The following is a 5,000-nucleotide window of genomic DNA, read 5'->3' on the forward strand; positions in this document are numbered from 1 at the left end:
TTAAATGACATTTATGTGGTTTCATGCCTGCGTAATGTATAACAGCACCACTGACCAATATGATACACTCTTAGTTCAAGTAAAGCATTGTGTTGAAGTCAAATGTCACTTGATGTTGATACCAGAACACATCACAGCAGCCTTTTCAAACCACAGAACGGTCAACGATTACAAGAGTAAAAAGGCTAAAACCTCGGCAAATATTCCTGTGGCTAGCTTTGACACAACATAACAGCTGTACCTTGTAAAAAAGGTCAGACCGTGAGACCAGAACTGTTAACCGTAACATTTTTACCTCTTGGTCAACTAGAGAATGTTGATGTTAGCAGTCCTGACCATATAAAATAAAAAAATAATATCCTCTGGTTTTCCACAATAAGATAATATGCGTACATTTTTTTTTATTTTTAATGCAATGAATGTACAATATTTTGTTTCAATAATATTTATTCTTGAATGTTTTGTATTTTGAGGGGATTTCATGGTACTAGACAATATTCACATCTAAAGCATGCACCACTTATTTCTATATAAATTAATAAAATATAATAATTTTTTTTTAATGTTATTTTCAGTTAATACCGTGTTTCAGTGCTTGACTCTGACTCGTTTCCCAATTAGCGTGCAAGTTGAAAAATTTACCAGAGCATTAAAAAACTTGAGGGATGTAATGAAAATAAATCAAATAATGTGTTTTTCCTAACGCTATCTCACGGCCAATTCATACGTATTTTACGAGGTGGCTAATTCGTACGATTTTTTACGATTTCTGTGATGGTTAAATTTAGAGGCGGGGGTAGGTGTGTTCCTTTGTGTGAATTCCTACGAATTTGCCACCTTGTAAAATATGTACGATTTTTCACAAAAAACGTGAGCTCGTACGAATTAGCCACCTTGTCAAATATGTACGAATTGCCGTGAGATCGGGTTGGTTTTTCCTTAATAAAGAGATACAAGGAGACATTTAGAAGCAGAATGATTTATTCCATTAATTAATTTTATTAGGTTTTGCATTTGGATGTATATTTAGACATCATATGTTCAAATGTTATAACTACTTCATTGTAGATCATGCATTGTATTTGGTATTTTTCATATTTCCCATTAATTTCTTATGCAGGTCAGTTTTGACCACGAAGATCACGTGTGACTTTTTCTTTTCTTTTTTTTGCTTAAAACCATTTAGCCTTTTCTAATCATCCCTACAATTTCATTTGTGTGTTCATATGGGTAGTGCCACAAAAGTCACCAAATTTTGTACCATTCCGATGGTACAAATTCCGATAAAATTGATGAAAATATCTGAAGACCACTATAGGATTAAGCTAGAAACAAACTCTTAACATACATAGCATACTTAACATCCGTTCTTGCATTATTGTGGCATAACACACTCTTTTAGCTGTACAAAAACAGACCGTTATGCTGCTTGATATTGCAAACCAGTATTTGTTATTATATTATTTCAATTTATTATATAATCATAAACCGCTTTGTAGCGCAGATCATGTCGCCATTTACTGAACTTTGATATTCTTCTAGTTATTTACCTACAGCGGCGAATGAATCAGAAGTTGTTCACATTTATGGACAATGACTTACTTTCGCAACAACGTTTAAACGTTTCTTATGTTGCTTTATGAATTATTCAGATGCAATTCAAAATGCAACGATGTACAATAATGTTTCCTAGAAGCAAAGCAAGTTATAGGGAGTTTACACAGTTCTTCAGGAAGTTTAAAATCACCCAGCATTGTTTTGTTTAGAACTAAATGCTGAATGTGTCTGCGGTGGCTTTCCAAACCATGAAGCTGCACGAATGCGTTCCCACGCTCATTACGAAATGCCATTAAAGAGCATGAAGACTGCAAATAGCTTTAGTTAAATGCACGTTTACCGTGTACACAAAACAAAGTCAGGTCAACAGCCATTCGTCATTTTCAATGGCTACGTGGGTTGCGATATTGAAGGTTTACATGTAAACAGTGCAATTTCTGGTTTTCTGGTCACTCCAGCTCTGAGAGGAAATGTATGACAGCATCCAAAATGGGCAGGTTTAACACTAGGGACAAATGCTAGGAATGAGTTGCTCAACCACAGTATTGGATAATGACATGCTAGCTGATGGGTGATGCAGGAAAGGGCAACGGAGTCGGCCCACATAGCCAAAATGCCAAGGTTTATCTGCGCCAGGACGCCCGGTAAACTCACCCCCAATGCAGCACCGCACGAGGGTTGTTGGGAAGTGCGGCTGCGTTATTCAAATGGCCCTAAACGACTGGAAAGAGTACATGACTTTTACTTGCTCTCTTTGAAAGGCCACATGTGCGGTTTGGTGTCTCAAGCTCAATTAGCAATGAATCATTGCAGTCAACTCACAATGATTTGTGCCTCACAAATCATTGTTTATTGTCTAGCAATCTCATGAAAAAATTGCAACTTTTTTTCCAAGGTGGTGCTTTCGTGATGTGTACAGAAACTTCAAAAATAAAAGATCGCATTGCGAATGCGTTGCTATTGCGAGCATTAGCATAAACCGATCGAGGCCACTTTATGCATGGAAATACATTGGATAAATATCTGTTTTTTGTCAATAAAGTTGGTTTTGAGCAGAAAATCTGAAATCTTACAGGAAAACGTAACTTGTTTACGAGGTGGCGATTTCGCATGCATTCGTACAATGCGATTTGTACGGAAATGGGAGCATTTTAGAAAAAAATAACAACTTAAGCATAAATATCCACCCCTAAACTTAACCGTCAGTGGAGCGTAAGCAGATCGTACGAAAACGTACAATCCAAATTCATGCAAATTAGCCACCAGTTTGCCAAAACGTAAAATAGAACCGTAAAAAATATGAGCACAAATGCTAGTTGCTACGCACACTTGACTTCATGCAAACTCCGTAATTCACATGACAAAAAGAAAAGTACGCATTGCAACTGGTGCGATAGCGAATATTAGCATAAACCGTCTTTTCAATTCCAATATGGGCCACTTTTGTACATGGAAATACTTTGGATAAATATCTGTTTTTTTTGTCCATGTGAGGTTGTGCCTCACAAATAACGTTGGTTTTGAGCAGAAAATTTAAAGTTTTATGAGAAAACATAAGTGGAGATTTTGTATGAATCTGAAAATGCGATTTTTAGAAAGAATTATTTTTAGAAATCTACAAATAGTTACAAATTTCCATGAGACTGTGTTAACGTAAACATAGCGGGAACAGTGAACGTAGGTGAGTGCAAGTTGCACAAACATGAGCGTGCAAACTTTGCAGTTCACACAGTGCTGTAAGGAACATTAGCACAAACTGTCTTTTTCTCTGTCAGAACAACTACTGTCATGCTGGAGCAACAGTCTGCACAGACATTTCAAAGAAACTTCAGCACAGTACCATAAAAACACAAGGTAAACTATGCACTGCGTTGGCCAAGCGTTAACATCTGCGTTTGCGTGCTTGTGTCTGTCCTTAGTTAATGTTTTGGCTTTAAAGCAGCCTCTGAAGTTTAAAATTATGGATCTTTTGTCATTTATAGAGACGAAACATTGTCATAATTATGTCTGGGCCTCTAATAAGTGGTGGTAACATAACAGACACAAAGTTTATGAAAATAAGAATAATTCATGGCCATTATACAGCGACTCAAAGGAGCAGCACATACTAAAGCTGAATGATGGATGCGACGCTCATTGTTACAAAAACAAAGAAAACAGCGAGACATCCTCCGTTACAGGCCTGGCAGAGAACAGCGGGAATCATCCAAATGAGCCAAGAACGCTGGAAAATCTTCTGAAAGTTAATAAATGAGCTTCAGTGACATAAGTTAAGCTGTGTTTGGTCTCATCCTGTTCCTATTACTCTCTAGGTTTAATTGGTTTACATAAAATGACACAAAAAGGCTGTAAATGCGTCTAATGCATACTAATACTAAGTGAATTAGATAGGCGCTTTTTCATAAAGCTTTGAAACCTTTGTGAATCTTTTGTTTCGAGTCAGTTGTTCGGAGCTGGCCAACTCGGGGAAGTTTTATAACGTAGGGTCAGTTTTAATTAACTTTAATAAACATACATGTATAATAAAAAGGGAGAGTGATAGCTAATTGTTTTCTAATAGATCTAAATAAGTCCTGCCTAAAAGCACAAATTATAAGTACACAATTATAAGTAAACAACGGATGCTGTTTCTCTAGACTCTAAATTCAATACAGGAGTCATATGCACTAGTTTTACAACAAGTTAGTTTGTTTTTGTCCTTTTTGCAGGATTATATATCGCCATCTACTTCCTAGTACAGAAATCAGATGCTCAGACGCGACATAAGGGTGAGTAAATGACAAAATATTCATTCTTGGTTGAATTGTTTCTTTTATTCGTGTGGTAGAATAATAAATATATAGAGTGAGTTTGATCTATGCAAGAAACATTTACCATTGTAACAGCGTCTCTTTTAATATAGACTTTAATATTATTTAGCATAATCAGATGTTTCATAATCACAAAAAAATAGATTTACTCACTCCCCTGAAGATGGAGTTCATTTGAGGGCGGAAAAAAATGTTCCTTTCACATATTTAGGCTGGCAAAGCTGGACCGGTTTTAATTTCAGAGCTTAAAGGCATCACAATGAGCAAGTCAATGTATGACAGCATCCAAAATGGGCAGGTTTAACACTAGGGACAAATGCTAGGAATGAGTTGCTCAACCACAGTATTGGATAATGACATGCTAGCTGATGGGTGATGCAGGAAAGGGCAACGGAGTCGGCCCACATAGCCAAAATGCCAAGGTTTATCTGCGCCAGGACGCCCGGTAAACTCACCCCCAATGCAGCACCGCACGAGGGTTGTTGGGAAGTGCGGCTGCGTTATTCAAATGGCCCTAAACGACTGGAAAGAGGACATGACTTTTACTTGCTCTCTTTGAAAGGCCACATGTGCGGTTTGGTGTCTCAAGCTCAATTAGCAATGAATCATTGCAGTCAACTCACCGAACTGAAG

At 37.1% G+C, this 5,000-nt stretch overlaps 1 pseudogene; it reads right to left on the reverse strand.

Annotated features, from left to right (window-relative positions):
• LOC107668645 (fibulin-1-like) overlaps positions 1-5,000 on the reverse strand; it is a 16,046-nt pseudogene that overhangs the window by 439 nt on the left and 10,607 nt on the right.

The sequence above is a fragment of the Sinocyclocheilus anshuiensis genome, unplaced genomic scaffold (genome assembly GCF_001515605.1).
Source record: "Sinocyclocheilus anshuiensis isolate Anshui unplaced genomic scaffold, SAMN03320099.WGS_v1.1 scaffold2477, whole genome shotgun sequence".
Taxonomy (NCBI): domain Eukaryota; kingdom Metazoa; phylum Chordata; class Actinopteri; order Cypriniformes; family Cyprinidae; genus Sinocyclocheilus; species Sinocyclocheilus anshuiensis.